Genomic DNA, 19,981 nt, shown 5'->3' with positions numbered 1-19,981 from the left:
TACATATAACACACCCAAAGCCAACATCATACTGAATTAAGAAAGCCTGAAGACATATCCTCTAAAATTAGAGATAAAAAAAGTTTGCCCAATCTCACCACTCCTATTCAATATAGTACTTATAATTTTAACAGGAGCAGACAATGACTTCCTTAATAGGATCTCTAAAATCCAAAAAATAATGTCAAGAATTAATAAATGTGATGGCATTGAATTAAAAAGCTTTGCACAACAAAAGAAATAAGAGTGTGAAGATAGAACCTACAGAATGAAAGAAAAATTTTGCCAACTACTCATCTAACAGGGGATTAAAATCTAGATTTAAAAAGAACTAAAAAAACTTATACAAATGCATACACAGAAAATAACCCTATTGATAGATGGGCAAATAAACTAATAAGACATTTCTAAAAAAAAGTACAAATGGTCAATAAATACATGAAAAAATATTCAATATTTTTAGCAATCAAGGAAATGCAAATATAAACCCCAGAGATTTTATCTCATTCCATTGGAATGTCAATTATTAAGAATACAAATTACAAATGCTGACAAAGATACAGAAAAAAAAACCCAGAAAATGTATACACTGTTGGGGGGTTGCAAATTAGTACAGCTACCATGGATATGGGCATGGAGTTTCCTTAAAACTGAAATCTGGAAGTGGGACCACCATTTGACCCAGATATCACATTCCTTGGTATTTGTCCAAAAGAATTAAAGCCAGCATACAATAGCAATCCATGCATACCTGTGTTTATAGCAGTTCAATTCACAATAGGCAAAATATGGAAGCAGCCTACATTTCACTCAATGAATGGGTAAAGAAAATATGGATTCCACAATTTAGCTATTGTGAATTGTGCTGCTATAAACATTGATACAGATGTGTCCCTGTAGTATGCTGTTTTCAAGTCATTTGAGTATAAACTGAGGAAAGGGATAGCCAGGTCAAATGTTGGTTCCATTCCCAATTTTCCAAGAAATCTCCATACTGCTTTCCATATTGGCTGCACCAATTTGTGGTCCCACCGCAGTGTGTGAGTGTACCATTTTCTCAAATGGATAAAAAAAAATGTGGCATATATACACAAGGGAATATTACTCAGCAATAAAAGAGAATAAAATCATGGCATTTCGGGTAAATGAATGGAGTTAGAGAATATAATGCTAAGTGAAGTTAGCCAATCCCCAAAAATAAAAGCCAGATGTTTTCTTTGATATAAGGAGGCTGATTCATAGTGGGATAGGGAGCAGGAGCATGGGAGGAATAGAGGAACTCTAGATAGGGCAGAGGGTTTGAAGAGGAAGGGAGGGGGCATGGGGTTATTAATGATGATGGAGTGTGATGATCATTATTATCCAAAGTATAGGTATGAAGACATGAATTGGTGTGAATATACTATGTTTACAAGCAGAGATATAAAAAATTGTGCTCTATATGTGTATTAAGAATTGTAATGCATTCCACTGTCATATATATATGTATATATATACATATATATGACATTACTTTCTATATTTTTATTATATATATATATATATATATGAAAAAGAAAATGTGGAATATGTTCTCAATGGAGTTTTAATCAACCATAATAAGAACATAATTATACTCATTTGAAGGAAAACATTAACTGGAGAACATTATGTTATGTAAAATAAAGCAGATTCATAAAATCAAGGGCAGTATATTTTCTTTCAAATGTGGAAACTAGAGAGAAAAAAGAGATCTCCTGAATATAGAAGGAAGACAGTTGAATAAACAAAGGAGATTAGGGGAAAGGAGAGAGAAGAAAAGGAAAGTATTCAGAAAAGAAATTCGCCAAATTACGTTATAAGCATGTACAAATATATCACAATGAATTCCACTATTGTCTGTAATATAATGCACCAATGAGATAAATAATTTTAAAAAAGAATAACAACCATTTAAGCAAATTGCTATTATTTCTATATTTTAAATCATGGACAGACCTGAGATTCATTATATAATATTTTTTTTTCAGCAAGATTAAACCCAGATATAGTCTTCTAGTTATATATTTTTAAGGAGTCAGTACATTCTGTTGCTATGAACATGGCTGAAAGCACAAAAGGCAAAGTTATGAGTTCAGGTTTATAGATAAAGCAATTCCAAAGTGACTGGTAAAACAATTCCTTCAAAATTAAAGTATCCTCAAATTGTTATTTTCCAGAAATTGTGTTGATATATTTTACTGCTCTGCAGCAATATCAACTATTTTGATCTGAAATTGGCCAGCTGACCTCCATAAATTGCCATTTATCTTACTCCAGACCTTGCAACATTTTTTTTCTCTACAAACTCCATTCAAATTATAGATATTGTTATCACAGTGGAAGGTCATTTTAAATCTGTTTGTTGGTTCAAATAATGCTTGAAATCAATAGTATTTCCTTCGTATCTCTACACTTTCTACTAGATTCTATGGTAAAAGTGGACACATTCTATAGAGCACTCAGAAATTTTGCTGCTGAAAGTCACCGTTATCAAAAGAAATAAATTATGGCCTTATTTGCTTTTGTTTGGAAGCTTTGCTTTTATTGATTTATATCATACCAATATCCATTTCTAGTGATGTTCCTTGAATATGAAACACTAACATAATTATGGATTATAATCTGGCTTAAAGAATTTTTTACAAATCTTATTGAGTCTTTGAAGTAGCCTTAAAAAAAGAAAAAATATATAAATAAAAGAAAGTAGCATGGACAAATATGAAATAGATATTATTGAGTGTCAATTACAGGTATATTTTATGTACACACATGCATAATGTATAAATGGTTGTAAGAAGCTCTATTTTCAGAGATTCCTGTTTTTCTCAAGTTTCAAAGGCATTTTGATCCTGTCTATGTGAATTATGCTATTTAGAGCACCTGTAGTTTAAACCTCTGATTTGTCATTCTCCACCAGTAGTAGCAGGTATAGAATTGCCACTCTTATTCTCCATTGCTATACTGCACCAAATTATTTGCTTTAAATTATATATTTTGTTCTTTTATCAGAAAGAAACACAGATGTGAAGTGACATTTCATGATTAAAAACTGTTACTATGAATTTGTACTAAGGAACCAATGTGTGTATTTTATCTTTCAATTACTTACTAACAGCCACTTCTTATTTCAAAAAGTCTGAAAAGATTTTACCAGTTATGTTAATTTGTCTTCAATGTTTTTCAAATCTTGGGTTTAAAAAAATTCTTAATGACTATCTAAATTTAAAATTATTTTTTTCAAAATGTAATATTTTATTTTTGTATGATAAACACAAATGTTTATGCATATATATTTTTACTTACACAACTATGTATCATCATTATATGTTGTTAGTACTATAATAATCTTTCTCTCTTTTATCACAAGTACATTGTATTCAGAGTAAAATCCTGCTTCTCAAAACAATTCTGTATACAGTCAGATTCTTCTATATCACACTTTGTCAATAGATTTGGTTATGTTTATGTGAGATGATATGATTCCTTTCTTCGATTGCCAACCAGATAACTGAGATGGTTCTAAAATTTATCTGTTCAGGTAAGTCTTTACAGGGTATAATCAGATATCCCAAATCTCCTCCTCTCAGTAAGTGTAAGAAGAATCAGTGCAGACACTGTCAGTCCAATGTAGAATTGTGAAAGATCAAAAATCTTTACCATCTTCCATTGATATTGGTAACCAAAAATAGTAGCCATAAATAAATTAATTTCAGTATGAGACTAATTTTGAAGTATATAGTTAGGGTCAATCTTTTAATTTACTCATGACTATTAAACAAGAAAAAAATTCTTAAGGGAAGAATATTCTTTCATGTCACTGAAATTCCTTGGTGTGTTGTACAGTACTTTAACTTTATAGTCTAAGTGTGCTTTTGCACACACAGAATTATGTAGGCATTTGGAAATTAGGTCATCAGAAAAATTCAATGAAGTGCAGAAGCACTTCTACATTTGTATATAAATTCCATGAAACAAAGGTGTATTCTTACATAAATACTACTAACAGTTTCTCTTAAATGATATAAAAGGGTCTTGCTAGGTTTCCTTAAAAATTTTTGTTAATATTTTGCTATCAAAAGTAAAGCTATTGCATTATTGTTCATATTCTATTACCAAGCATTCAATTCACATGTTAGTAAATTAACACAAAAGGAGATAAATGTGTTAATATTAAGTAAAATCTCTAAGGTATGTGATATTCATGTCTGCCTTACACATAAAATTAATTTTGACTTTGACTCTAAAATAAATTATTATAAATGATGTATTAACTTAAAAATAATTTATTTTTAGATTATATATCATATTGATAATTGGCACATAAAGAAATATACAAGTACCAAGAAAAATATGTAAATACTTGCTGTAATGGTTCATTATTAACTTCTTCTTTCTTACTACATTAATTTCTATTTATAAGGAAGAAGGGGATGGCTTAATTTAAAAAAAAAACTGCATTGTGGACTGGGGTTGTAGCTCAGTGGTAGAGTGCTTGCCTTGCACGCATGAGGCCCTGGGTTCAATCCCCAGCACCACATAAAAATAAACAAATAAAAATATTGTGTCCATCTACAACTAAAAAAATTAAGAAAAAACATTCTTTTAAAGTATTTTTCTACATTATTATAGGTAAATTGAATATATTGTAAAATAAGAGAAATTAAAGACCTTAGTAGACCATAAACCCTGTTCAAATGACTGCCTTCATCCTTGCAATTTAAATTTTAAATCCGCTTATTCTTTAATGTCATATGTAGATCTCTGAAACTTCTGTTTAACTGCTTTTCTGAATCTTTTTAAGTATCTGTGTTTCTTTACATTGCTATTGGGTACATTAACTGCAGTTAATAATATATATGAAATTTATCTTGCCTAGTTTTAAAATTGGCCAAAAAATAAATAAATGAGGATAAAAACATGCATCTACTGTTGATCATTTAAGCCTCTAAATCTATAATACATTTTGGGGATTAGCATATCAATATTAGCTAAGTGCAATGCAACATAGGAATTTTCATTTTTAAGTCATTTATTTGAATTTAAATCAGATCACCAGTGAGGTATCTCTCAGCATAACCAGTAAACTCTCTGAACACAGAACACAAAATGAAAACTGAATCCTTTTTTTCTTTGCTGGTGGTGCCACTAACACCATTGATAAATGACTGTTTCAAAATTAAAATAGCTATAAATAGTATAGATTCTACATATGGCTTATCTTCTATAGGGACCTAAGATTGTTTAACTGGTTAAAAACGTTTATTAAATCCCAACCATAAACGACACAGTTCTTGGATAATTACAGTGCTTGCCTGTAAAGAATTCTCATTCAGATAGTGAGGTAACATTCACCTGCTCACATGTAGTTTTCCACATTCTTTAAAAAGAGTCACATGTTGTTTTTTAGGATACATAAATAAAATTAGAATATGACAACATTTGGCTACATTCAATCTAGTAACTTACTTAAGAACTAGTGAGTTTAGAGTAAGCAACCTTGATAGAAGAAAAGCAGGAAAAGCAGGAACAATCTTCAAGTTTCCAAGGTGTGACTTACACTCTTTAGGCTTGATCCGTTATCTGAGACAAAGAGAAATTCATTCATTTAATCAACATTTGTTGATGATTAAGCCAAGATATTAATAGATTTACAAAGAAAAGAAATGAAGGGCAAGATCCCTATTTTCAAATGCCTTAACAGTTCATGGGAAGTAACGTTTTCCTCCTGATTACTTCTCATGAAATGAGCTGTGTATGTATTTGTAGATTACTTTATGAAAGACACAAGGAAACAGTAGTGTTTGACCAGATAGCAATAGTGTTTGACCACCCTCTCATATACTCCCCCCTCCAAAAAAACCCAGGCAATGTTTAATATTAGAACATTTTTTTCTAAATGAGCCTTCAAATCTCAGAATATAGATTATTTAATTGTGATTTTTCAGAGATTTATTTAATCAGAGCTTATTGTAATTTAACAGTCATTTTAAATTTTAACATTGTCAAAAGCTCAGAATTATATTCACATAGACATTTCAATTGAAATAAATGAAATATTATTAGAATGCACATGTCATGGACTTTTATCCATATGAACAAGAGGGTTCACTTCACTTATAAAAGCAGGATGTGACCTGGTGTTCCAGACTATGTAGAGAAATCACAATGGTGAAGCTGTGATGCTTTGACAGTTTGTTAACTACTACTTGGTTGGAGTGCTAAAACCATTCATTGTTCTGGCAAATGTCTCTTCAAGAAAAAGTAGGGGGGACAGTGATATGGAGTGATAGTGGTCAGATTATATTGTTATATTGTGTGCATATACAAATATGTAACAACAAATAGCATCTGTTTGTAAAACTATAATGCATCAATAAAAAATATGAAAAGAAGAAGTAATGGAGCCTAAGAAACCCTAGCTTAATGTTTTTGTAAAACCATAGACATATTCCCTAACTTCACTCACTAAAAGAAACAAGTAAACCAAAAGTTATCAAGGACTTAACAATTTTGAAATTTAAAAGTGAGTATAAAAGTGTATTAAGAAAGTCTTCTCCAGTTGTGGGTAAAGAATGATGGATAAACATAAATTACAAAGTTTTTCTCTGTATCAGCTTCATACTCACACACATGAATATGAACACATTATAACTATGATACATATTACAATCAAGTATATACATGTAATACATATGCATTTACTTACATTATTAATTATATACAATAATTACATGCAATTTAACTCCATCTATACATGCATAAAAAGAGATACAATCTCAAAAGTAGTATGTGTGACAAATCCTGTTTTGCACAGGCTAGGTTCTTTAAAACTCAAAATAATGCTACTTAACGAAATGATGGTATTCTTATTCTATAGATAATATTGTAATAAACATGAATGACAGATAAATTAAGTCACTTCTCCAAAAGCAAATAGTTAAAAGGAGGAATGGGGTCAGGATTCTAAGTCATTAGAGCTTATACTCTTATCCTATGTTTATGCTAAAATAATTTCTCTATTATCTTCTTTTGTCTACTTACCTATATAAAATACATATGTAATATGTGGCGTGAGGTTTTGATAAGAAGAATTTTATAATAAATAATTTAGATCTATATTATTTACAGATATGCCTGATATCCACATTATAAAAAAACAAGTAATGGGTATTATGATGGAGGATTACAAATTAATTTATAATTTTTTAAATTTAAACCCTTTTGCTTTTCTTAAGTACAGTTATATCACGGTTTAATTTCTATCTTCCTCTAACTTTGTTTATTTAGTAGTATAGTCATCAATCATCTCTTTATTGTTGAAGCTTGTTCTTTTTTTTTTAAGAGAGAGTGAGAGAGGAGAGAGAGAATTATTTAATATTTATTTTTTTTAGTTCTCGGCGGACACAACATCTTTGTTGGTATGTGGTGCTGAGGATTGAACCCGGGCCACACGCATGCCAGGTGAGCGTGCTACCACTTGAGCCACATCCCCAGCCCGAAGCTTGTTCTTCTTGTTAACTTGTCTACTCTTTTTCTCTGGGCTTTTTCTCTGATCCTCCAGTCTCTGTGTTACTTCCTTAGTTCAAATCTCTCTCTCTCTCTCTCTCTCTTTCTCTCTCTCTCTCTCTCTCTCTCTCTCTCTCTCTCTCTCTCTCTCTCTGTGTGTGTGTGTGTGTGTGTTGTTTTTAGTTATACATGACAGTTGAATATATTTTAATATAATTATACAAGTATGGAATATATCTTATTCTAATTAGGACCCCATTCTTGTGAATGTGCACAATAGTGGAATTCACTGTGGTACCTTCATATTTGTACATATGAAAATTAGGTAAGATTCATTCCACCATCTTTCCTTTGCCTATGCTGCCTTTTCTTTCTTCCTCTTTGTCTAATCTACTAAAAGTTTATTCTCCCTCCCCATGTTTACTATGGGTTAGCCTCCACATATCAGTGAAATCTCAATCTTTGGCTTTGGGGTATTGACTTATTTCACTTAGCATGACAGTCTTCAGATCCATACATTTACTGGCAAATGTCATAAAGTCATTCTTCAGTATGGCTGAGTAATATTTCATTGTGTATATAAACCACATTTAAAAAATATCTATTCATCTGTTAATGGCCCTCTAGGTTGGTTCCATATCTTAGCTATTATGAATGGAGCTGCTATAAACATTGATGTGGCTGCATCACTGTAGTACGATGATTTTTATATCCTTTAGATATTTACTAAGGAGTGAAATAGCTGGGTCAAATGGTGGTTCCATTCCTAATATTCTGAGAAATCTCCATACCGTTTTCCAGAGTGTTTGTACCAATTTTTAGTCAGACCAAAAATATATGAGTGTACACTTACCCCCACATCCTCACCAAAATTTATTGTTTCTTTTATTCTTGATAATTGCCGTTCTGGTTGGAGTGGGAAGAAATCTCATTGTAGTTTTAATTTGCATTTCTCTAATTGATAGAGATGTTGAACTTTCTCATTTATTTGTTGATCATTTGAATTCCTTTTTTGAGAAAGGTCTGTTCAGTTCCATTTCCTTTTTATTGATTGGGTTACTTCTCTTTTGATGTTAATTTTTTTTAAATTTCTTTATATATCCTGGAAATTAATGCCCTATCTAAGGTGCAAGTGGCAAAGACTTACTCCCATGTGTAGGCTCTCTTTTCATGCCCTTGATTGTTTTCTTTGCTGTGAAGAAGCTTTTTAGTTTGATGCCATTCCATTTATTGATTTTTTAAAAAAATTTTACTTCTTGTGCTTTAGGAAGTTAGTTCCTGAAGCTGATGTATTATAGAGTTGGGCCTACATTTTCTACTAGTATGGGCAGGGTTTTTGGTCTAATTCCAAAGTCCTTGGTCCATTTTGAGTTGAGTTTTTTGCAGCATGAGAGATAAGGGTTTAGGTCCATTTTGCAATATATGGATTTCCAGTTTTCCCAGCAACATTTGTTGAATAGGCTTTCTTTTCTCCAGCATATGTTTTGGGCACTGTTGTCTAGTATGAGGTAAGTATATTTATGTGGGTTTGTTTCTGTATCTCCTGTTGTATTCCATTGATCTTCTTGCTATTTTGATGGCAATACTATGCTGTTTTTGTTACTATATCTCTTTTGTATAATTTATGGACTGGTATTGTGATGCCTCCTCCTTCACTTTTCTCACTGAGGATTTCTTTGGCAATTCTGTGCCTCTTACATTTCCAAATGAATTTCATGACTGCTTTTTCTATTTCTCTAAAGAATATCATTGGAATTTTGAAGGAGATTGCCTTCAATCTGTATAGTATAGCCATTTTGACAATATTAATTCTTCCTATCAAAGAACATGGGATGCCTTTTCATCTTCCAAGGTCTTCTTCAAATTTTTTCTTTAGTGTCCATAGTTTTCATTTTAGAGGTCTTTCATCTCATTTATAAGATTAATTCCCAAGGTTTTTGTTTTTGTTTTGATGCTTTTGTGAATGGAGTGGTTTTCCTAATTTCTATTTTAGCTGATTCATTATTGAAGTATATGAACCTAATTGATTTATATGTGTTAATTTTGTATCCTCCTATTTTGCGGAATTCATTTATGAGTTCTAGAAGTTTTATGGTAGAGTATTTTGGATATTCTAAATATAGAATCATGATGAAGGCAAACAATGATAGTTTGAACTCTTTGTTTTCCTATCCATATCCCTTATAAAGATAATCTCATCTTTGCTTGGATCTTCAACTTTATCATTAATGCTTTAATTTCCTTGATTCCCAATTTCTAAAAATTGGCATATTATATACCTTCTTTTTTTCATCCTAATAATAATAATAACCCACTGTTTCTCTTTATTTTCTCAGCCATTCTTCCCATAACTTAAAATTATTTAAGCCTTCCACCTTTTATACTTGTCTTCCAATTAGTTTGTTTTTTTTATTTTTTAAACTTTTTTTTGTATCTTTTTTGCTGATCTTTCATATTCCAAATGGATTGATGTCTTCAAAAGATTTAGCCTTATATCACTTCCATCTATTGGAAGTTAATATTGAGACTGTTTTATTTCTCAGAGGGGAAAAATTGATTTTTTTTTGTTGTTAAATAGCTAAGGTCCTCCATAGTGTCATGTTGATTGTATTGACTCTTTGCATATCAGTCTTCAGTTGAGTCAAACCATCCTAAATGATATGCAGATTTCCACTTATTTGCCAGCTCCTTCATTAGATATGCTTTCCTATTTCAAGTATTTCTTTAACAGATTAAAATAATTAATTTCATTAACAGATAATCAAGGTTCACCCTTTTTTATGCTACATAACATGGTTATGTTTTTCTCTTTTATATTTCTTCAGTATTGGATTAACTTACATATTTCCTTCAACATTTAGCTTTGGAATTAAACTGAAAATGTTTTCTTGTGGCATAGAGCCCTTGAATGTACACAGAGATTCTAAATTTCTTTAACTACTTTTCTGATTATTCTTGGGCAGTGTTCAGATTTACCAAATATTTACATTACAGTACAATCAGTATTAACAAATTTCATATAATACAATTGTTTCTGCTAAGAACCTTCCATTTACAATTTGATTCTGTGAAGAGCATTTTCCTTCTGAATTTATTACTATTTGTACTTAGCTCCATTTTTCATTCATTTGATTTTGTTTTTAACTTATGTTGGGTAATTATTAAAACATGGGCTGGGTTGTGGCTCAGTGATAGAACACTCATCTAGCACTTGTGAGGCACTGGGTTTGATTCTTAGCACCACATAAAAACAAATAAATAAAATAAAGCTATTGTGTCTATCTACTAATAAAAAATTAAAAACTAATTAAAACATAAGGAAATGTTGTACAATTCAACATCAAATCTAATATTCACTTATTGGTATTTCTTATGAAAATATTCTAAGACCTATTGATGCCTTGGCTAGAATAAGTGGTCTATAATATGTATGGAATAATTTAAAATAAAATTACTTCTAACACTCCCTAGTAAATGCTCACTACCTATGAAATGTTTTATGTAGATTGTTAAATCAAACAAAATATTTGGAATTTTTATACTTCTTTTTTCTTATGCCATTCATTTGTTATTTATAATTGCAAGCACATTCTTACATAGTCTTTCCTCATTATAAATTCCTATATCTGTACCAAATAATAATCAATTTAGCCAGGAGTAATGCTTAAGTATGATGACTAGCCATAGCTTCTGGTTAGTTGCCACTTAATAAAGTGGGAGAAAAAAAAGTTATTATTCTACCCATTTACCATGCCTTTTAATTTTCATTTACTATCCTCTTTTTCCCAAGAATTTCTGCTTCCTTCCTAGATATGCCTCCAACTCTAAGCTAGTATCAATATTAAAAAGGAGTTATAAAATTACAAATCATAATTATAATCTTTTTGACATACTTTCCAGAGGAATAAAAATGAAAAAAAATACATTTTATATATATATATATATATATACACACACACACACACACACACACACACACACACACATATACATAGAGAGAGAGACTTTGTGATATACACATATATATGCATTTTCTTAGTATGTGTGTATAGATAGATAGATAGACATTGTATATGTTTTTAAGTAAATAAAGACTGTTCTGTCCTGGGTTTGCCTATTTTAATTGCTAAGTTTTATTTATGTGCCAGTGCACTCATCTCTAAATAGATATAACAATAGGTCTTATAATATGTTTTGGAAACATTAGATAGTATGATTCATGAAAAATTTCAGGACAGTGATGAACATATATAGTTATAGTCATTGTTAATGTTATCATTGTTTTAACTTTTATTACTGAGCTAGAAGGTTAATATATGGTGATCCAAAGATTGATATTATGTTCCCAACATTTTCTAATCCATTGGTGGGAAATTTTTTGTTAATGAGTTGAGAAAAATTTTAATGAATAATTATGTTTAACTCCATTCTTTCAAAAAAGGGAAACAAAGCTGTCACAGTAACTGGAAAAACTCTTCTCTCAACTGCACTCCCTATTTCTTTGCTTACACCTCTGCACCTCCTTCAGACTCATATAAAGATGGGCTACTAATGTAACACACACACAGCATGCATTCATACACAGATGTTCCAGCAGTGTTGATAGTAGTTACCATATGTTGCCTATCTCACAAGGGATGTTCAGGCCCAGGTTCCTTTGCACAGTGGGCCTAATTGGGTTCAGTGGGAAGCATGGCTTACTGTGATGCTGCACCTTTTCAGGTGGGAATGCAATGGGCTGTAGTTAAAATGAAATCACTGTGTCAGATATAAGAAGTTAGAAGGAGCAGAATGCACAGAAATTGTAGTCATATTGTGTGATAAGAGAATTAGAAATAAACAAGCAAGCACACATGGAAGGAGAAAGGACAGGGCAGACTACAGAAAATATTTAAATTGCTTCAGAGGAAAACAAGGCAAGTGTTATGAAATGATGCCCACTGACTTAACTGAAAAGTGTAGGATGACATTAGGGACCACTCAGACCACTGAGGGTGGTGAACCATACTCAATGAGTGGTACTTATATGAAAATTTTTAAAGTGAAATATTAAATACATGCAGAAAAGAAGAATTTAACAGGGATCTTTTTTATATAGAACTCTGAAAAGATAGATAACTACAGATATCCAGTAATTTCCTTGAAGGCAGCTAAATATTAACAAGGAGAATCCTTACCAGGACCCAGCAGTGTCATAATTATCTAACATATTTTCAATTACTTAGTTTTTCAGAGGTATTTTAAAGAAATTGGATTTCTGAATGTAGATGTAGTACATTAGTTCTGAGATTTATTCGGTATGTGCTTCTATAAGAAGTGACCAGATTTATAATGTAGATAGAAAATTATTTAAATTCTCAGAAGCTATGGCTAGTCACCACACTGGTGCACCACTCTGGCCGAGCATTAGTTAAGGATATTTATAAAGCAAAACATATCACCCATGTACCTGAAAGAAAATTGCTGGTTTCAGTTTTCTTTCCCAAAGAAGGCTTTTAAATTTTTCTTCTTGTTTTATTTGACTGATAGCAAGCAAATACAATAATATATGAAAGTCCATCCCTAATGGTAGAAGGTCCATGATATGCAAATGTGAGTATGTAAAAGAGTGTTACTTTGCTGTAGTTTAGATTATTTAAAACAAATGATTCGCTTTAAGTTAAATATATTATCATTTCTCTCAACTGGCAGTGGATGTACCAATGATACTATAAGATAAGTGCACTACCTAATTTTGTTTGGCAGAAAGCCAAGGGAAAGTTCACATTTTTAGATGGTTGGGGAAAAAAAGCAGAGAAATTGTTATTTTGAGCCAGGTGAAAATTAAAAGAAATTTGCATTTTTTATCCATAAATAAAGTTTTATTTGAAAACAATGACTCTTACTCATTTAGGTGTTACTTGTGTCTACTTCCCTATTACACTTATAAGAGTTAATTGTTTGGGATCCCAGAAACCATATGTACCATTCAGAAAAAGTTTACTCACCCTAAATACAAAGCTCAATTGGACAGCAGATTGGTCCTTATTTATCAGGCCTAGTGGCCCAAAAGTTGACTCTGGAGGATATTGAGGATATGAAGAGTGTAGACTAGAGTAGCTGGGAGATTGGATTGTTAGGAAAAGCCACAGACTTAAGTGTAATGGGTTCATGACACCACCATTCAGCTCTCTTTTCCTATCTTTATTTATATCAAAGCAGCCAGAAACTTCAACGGTTCATTTTGAGCCTTATAGCCACTCTTTTGATTTTGGTTTTTTTTCCCATTTGTAATTTCATGAAAATTAAGAGTCAAAAGGTAAATCTATGTATTTTCTAGCAGAATATTTGTGTTTGTATAAGGATAGGAAAATAAGAGTGTGTCAACCCATGTGATGGGCAGAGGTCATCGATCACACTCCTGTTACAGCAAAAGTCCATTAGTGCCAGGGTAAGGATGCAGGGCAAGACTTCTAGGTGCCTTCAGTCACTTACCCTTGACCTGTGGAAAAGTTGCTTTGAAGGAAAGATGGAAGTTCATGGAGAAAGGTTACGTTTATGTGCCACAGTTGCCCAATTAGTGGGGCACAGTTCTGAGCTTAAGGAACAATTATAAAAAATAGACAGACTTCCCTATCCCTAAGATGATATACTTCCCAGTTTTCTGTTGTTTGTTCAAAAATATTCAAAATAAAAGAGAAAAACAAATTTATTGTATAACATGCACTCTTGAGCGATGATGTGTTCATAATGGGAGTTATTAGTAAGTACCTCTAGTGGCCATCACTTTGGGCTGATATGGAACCTCTCATAATGTACTCAATGGAAAGTACTCACATGGATTATTCTCTGAAAATTTAAGAGGCTCTTATAAGGTGACAGTGAATACTGGCTGACCTATCAAGAATTTGCTAACTATCAAGAATTTGCTAACTATCAAGAATTCGCTAACTATCAAGAATTCGCTAACTGCTCAATCACTTGAGTTCTGTTGGTGCTATTGAATAAACTGCTTCACGTTTTTATCTTCTGCCCATTGGTCAGTTACAAGTATTTAAAGCCTTGTCAGAATTGACAGTATTTCTTTAAAGCTTCTTGATATGCAGTAGAGGATAAGTGATTCTGCTCTCTACTAGCTCACATTTCACTTGATTTTGTCATATTGACAGCTGAGGGTTTATGCTGAGGCAAACATAAAATGAATGCTGTCTTGTTAAATATATCTGAAGTTTAAAAGGAGAGCTCACAACAGATCCTTTCTGAATTGGCAACATCTACTGTTTTACTAATTGTATTTTTATATTTGCTTTCATCAAAAACATAGTGAAACATCATATATAATTCCACAATAGAAGTAAAAAGGGGGAAATACTAAAAGGTGATTACTTAAGATTTAAAATACCTGAGATGAAACCCTCTAGATGCTCAAACTAGCCCACACTTATTCTTTACTACTTAATGATTAATTCTTCATTAAATGATAAGGGTATTTTCTAAGACAGAAATAAACACTTTACTCATCATATGAAAACTGGCAGAGGGCATATTGTTTATATTTTAAGGACTAGAAGATTTTATTTTAAAACAAATATATTTCTTTATTGTACTTTTAACTTGATATTTCACACATTTATTTGACATGTATGTGGTGTTAAGTATAATACTAATTAAGTATGTTACTAAGAACTACTAACACTCCACTGCCAAACCCCAAACATTTATTGAGCAAGTCCATCTACATGTTCTTTTCTAATTATTCCTTATGTCCAACAATTATATCCTATATTTTGTAGCATATTTGTGTTTTTTAGGACTTTATTATATTTTATGCATGGTTAATCATATAATATTATACAGCTTCTGAACTTTAAAATACCTATGAAACACAGTAATGTGACAACTATACTATTTAGTCAATGCTAATTTAAGATAAATTTGTACTGTCTGTAGTAGTGTAACTTATTCATATATTTTTAATTTTTCATAATAGCCTACAATTTGTTTATACCTCCATTTCCTTGTCTACTCTCTATCAATGTTTATTTTAGTTGTTTCCTGATTTTTGTTATTGCAAAAAAAAATCATGGCTCTAAGAATTGTTTTCTATACCTTGTGGAACAACTGTGAGAGATCTTCTGATAATTGTTATGTTCACATGAGGATATATTGGTATATTGATGATATATTGGCATGTAATAATTAATAAAATGTTTAATATAAGAATATGTGAAAATTAATATAATGACAACTGTTTTAATGTTCTTACCAGATTCCTTAATCCACATTTCCTGCACTGTTCGATATTATTAATATGAGTGACAGCTGACAATCTAGAGGAAACAAAATGTTATCCAGTGTGATTTAGGTTAACATTTCCCTGTTTATAATTGCATTAAGGATCTCTCTGTATGTTTACTCAAAAAGCATGTCTCGTCTTCCATATAACATCTTCTCCTGTAATATTCTCCCTTAGACTGCATTGTGCTCTTGCAAACTTTTCCTATCTTTATGTTTTAAAGAATGTGTCCTTCCTGGCTCTAGTTACTTAGGCAAGAAATTCCCTCAGAGTACCATGCCAGATGCCTATATCAATAGTTTCAATTATGTGAAAAAAACAAAAATAGCATGTAAATTCAGCATTAGAAGGACTTTTCTTCTTAAGCAGTAAAGTTTTACACATAATGAATGTGAAACTCCAAGGAAGAACAAATGTTAGGCCTGGGGGCTGCAGTTGGTTGGGTGGTCTATGAGCTATTGTTGATCTTAGGAATTTATCATTACTGGTAGCAGAAGATACAAAAATTGGAAAGTTAAGCGGAAACAAAAGAGAAGCAGGAAGTCTAAACTGCAGAAATCCAAAACGACTTCCAAAGAATTACCGAGTAAGAAGCCAACAAACAGATACAAATGTCAAATCATAGAACCCATTGACAAGGACCAGAGCAAGAACTCAAGTCCAGAGTTAAGTAATCCAGAGTAAGTGGGAAGGAACAGGAGGAATTTGCCTAAAACTCAGTGGATGATTAAATTGTATCGCCAAAGTTAAAGGGTGCAAGAGATGAAAAGCATATGGCATTTTGCTTAAACTTTCATGGCTTATGCAGACTGAAGACTGGAGTAAAACCAAGTCATTATCAGTCAAGCTCTTTTTTTACTCCAGACAAAAATGCTGGGAAAGCAAAATGTAGATTTTGAGAAAACTGTGCCAGCTTTCAAAGGTTTCACATAATGCTTAAGTCTAGGGGCAAACTAGAAAGACACATGAGGATGTGAGAACTCTTCTGCATGGACGACTAGGATGCTCTGGGTGAAAATATGGGGAAAATAAGAACAAGGACCAGAGATCATGGTGAAAAGGGAAATAACAGTGACAATGATTGGAACTGCTTCCTCAATTAAGAAACTTAGCTTGCAACTCTAACCATGTCCCATGCAACAACTGAGAATATTAAAACCAAATCACCAGCTACTAATCATCTTAAATTATCTCTAACTTTAATTCCTACCAATCAAAATAAGAAGAAATACTCAAAACTTTATCCATGTTAACCTGCATTTACCCTGGGAAATATCCTAGCAAAGAAACTTTAGGTTCTCCTTTTGTATTTAGTAGGTCAGAAACAGAAAGTACCTATTAATATAAATCAGCAAGCATTATAAATCCAAATCTAACAATGTCATGCTGCATCCATTGTTCTCAACCTATGATCTGAAAAACAAATGTTACTAAAAGTGTGCATTATTCTTAGTTTTTGTGATCCACACGGACAGAAAAAATTGCAATACACCTCATTCTTAGTTGTGAATATTACTGAGGAAACATACATTATGCTTGATCTCTTCTGGTTTCTTTATTATCTGACCATTTTTAATTTTAAGTAAGCTACTAAATTAGGAGAGATGATGGACATGATTTATGTTTTTACTGAATAATTATTAAGATGATAAATAATAATTAATGTTCTTTAAATATTACTGATCTTTCTTCCCATTTCAATAATAGAAGAATGTAGCAGATGAGCTAAAGATATAATATTAATTTTAAAATTAATCTTAATAATAAAAACAATAATAAATGAGGAATTTTAGAGAAAAAATGGTGTTTGTTATTGACTATCTAAAGTATATATGTTTAAGTTCTAATATAATAAAAAAGGACTATTAAAAAGATTTTTCTCTAAGATTCTCCTAGTCTTACTCAAGGTAATTGTACATAAGATATTTATCTTGAATCATAATTGATAGCACAAATTGGTTTTGAAACTACAAATATATGTATTACACAGTCTTTTGTTGAACCCAAATATCTGAGAAGGTGCTGTTTCCTTGCATGTGTATAATTCTAAGCTTTCTTACTCTTTTGAATTAGAAGAGACCAAAATCCAGCACAGCCTCAGAAAACCTGTCAATGTAAGCAAAAGCATTTACTTCTTCATTCTTACTTTTTAGCTTCCCATGCAATTTTAATAAAGTTGTTCTATTTTCTCTATATTTTCTATCTCTGTTTCTGTTATTATATGTTCAGAACTGCAATTTCTCTGTTTGTTTCCTTTCTTTTAGAACAAAAGAGATAAAGAAACCATACAATAGCATTTATCTAAAATAACTATTATTGTTCTGGGAGCAAATAAGATTGCATTTACCACTCTAAGAGGTGAACATACACTTGGTTTTGAATGTCTGTGAACATTTTATGCTTTCATTAGAATATTTTTTCTAATTAATTGCAAAGCACTCATACAATGCACTTAAACCTTTCAATCATTTTTTAAAAATATGAAAATACAATAAATAAATACAATCAATCCCAATTATCAAAAATATAAGTAACTCAGTTACCTATATTTTAACTAAAGGCTAATACCTTAATAAAAGATTAATTTTGATTTCTAAGGTATCTTAAATGAGAACATCATTAAAGTAAAGGATGGACTTACTTCCTTTCAAAAGCTGTGAATGTATAACTGCTTCCACATTTTAAAGTGTTTGTGTGCACTTCCATAAAATTGCATTTGGTAAGCACAATATTTAATTGTCCATTAAAAACAATTCACCTATATTTGCTGAAAATATGAGTTTTAAAAGATATCTTTACCAAACTTACCATCACAAAATGTGAGTAAGGGGACTTTTAAATTTCTCACATTACTGGTAATTTAAATATCAGGGATTATGTTACAAAATAAAATATAAATCAAAAAGCTATAATATAAGTTACTGCAAAATGAAAATACAAATCTTGAAAGCAAGGTCAATAGGTTATACTCTGGGTAAGACTGATAACATTAATTACAGAATAATTTGACTAAGGCTGAATTTGTGGTAGTCTTACTTTGCATAAACTTTGTAGTTTGTTGGAGATTGTGCAAAGTTGATTTTCAAAGACTAGTCTATTCTTTAAGATCTCATTCTCAGAAGCTTTTTCTTGACCTAAAAAAATGAAGATTCAGCACTTATCTCCTGTAGGGTCCAGATTTTCATTAACCATTTCCTGCCTTAATAGGTCAGTAATACTGTAGATAGTAGAGCTATATATAAAATATTTAAAGTCAACTTTCTTAAAATATTTTCAGAGATTTAGTCCAATAACTTCTATAGAATTAAAATTTAATAACTTTTAGTCTGAATATTTTAAATTTTTACATATATTTTCCATAAAGAAAATGTTGTATTTAATATTAGTGATGAATTTTATATTACTAGTCAACAAAAGAAAAAATTACTATAGCTGTTTTTCCTCCCCTGATGAGATCACCCAATAGACCTTCTTCAAAGAGGGGAGGTGGATTTGTATTGAGTTTCATGTTCTAGCAAATATACCCCAGTGGAATATATCCTGGATTTGAAAAGACAGAATAGACTTGGTGATAAACTGGTTCTCTTGCAAGAGAAAATTATATGCCATATTTGGAAATGAATGGCAGGTTTCATTAGGAGGTTAGGAGGTTACTTTAACAACAAGTCTGCCATTTAGGAGATAAGTGCATTACTTTCCCATTGAAGCCTACCTGTTATGGCAAAAATCTGTCATGATCCAGTAACATCTGAAGATTTAATGGGCCCCTCTGTTACCTGGATAAAAAGTCTCTAAAACTAATCGATATTCAGGTGCCACCTTGTTACTTCTCTCATTTCAATAGACTGAAATATTTTCAAAGTACCATTTACATTTCTTTAAGAATATATTTTTTCCCCCAAAGGAAAGTAAAAAGTCAATTATTCTTTATTACCTACAATATAAAGTAGCTAAATGTGTGTAAAATTCCATAATTACTGACTAGGAGTATCAACATAACATCAATTTATGATCAAATAATTCAGGACTGAAAAGCACATATTAAAGCTTTAATTATCTTTTTTAAATTGGTAGATATAAGTAATAGTGGGATTCATTTTGACATATTCCTACATACACATATCATTATTTGTAAACTTCATTCCCCAGTACTTCCCTTTCCTTCCCCGCTCTTTCTTC

General features: G+C 31.3%; 1 long non-coding RNA gene and 1 other non-coding gene across 2 annotated transcripts in view; one reads left to right on the top strand and one right to left on the bottom strand.

The window, feature by feature from the left end:
- Positions 1 to 19,981, bottom strand: part of LOC110597434 (uncharacterized) — a 313,342-nt gene that overhangs the window by 42,531 nt on the left and 250,830 nt on the right. Inside the window, exon 8 of the long non-coding RNA XR_013432301.1 lies at positions 5,488 to 5,601. This is a non-coding gene — a long non-coding RNA (uncharacterized LOC110597434). The remainder of the gene's footprint in view (positions 1 to 5,487; positions 5,602 to 19,981) is intronic.
- Positions 4,487 to 4,559, top strand: Trnaa-ugc (transfer RNA alanine (anticodon UGC)). The gene has a single exon. It is a non-coding gene; the product is annotated as a tRNA-Ala (tRNA).

This window comes from Ictidomys tridecemlineatus, assembly GCF_052094955.1.
Source record: "Ictidomys tridecemlineatus isolate mIctTri1 chromosome 8 unlocalized genomic scaffold, mIctTri1.hap1 SUPER_8_unloc_1, whole genome shotgun sequence".
NCBI classification, from domain to species: domain Eukaryota; kingdom Metazoa; phylum Chordata; class Mammalia; order Rodentia; family Sciuridae; genus Ictidomys; species Ictidomys tridecemlineatus.
The sequence above is the reverse complement of the archived record's forward strand: the minus strand, read 5'-3'. Positions and strand labels throughout refer to the sequence as shown.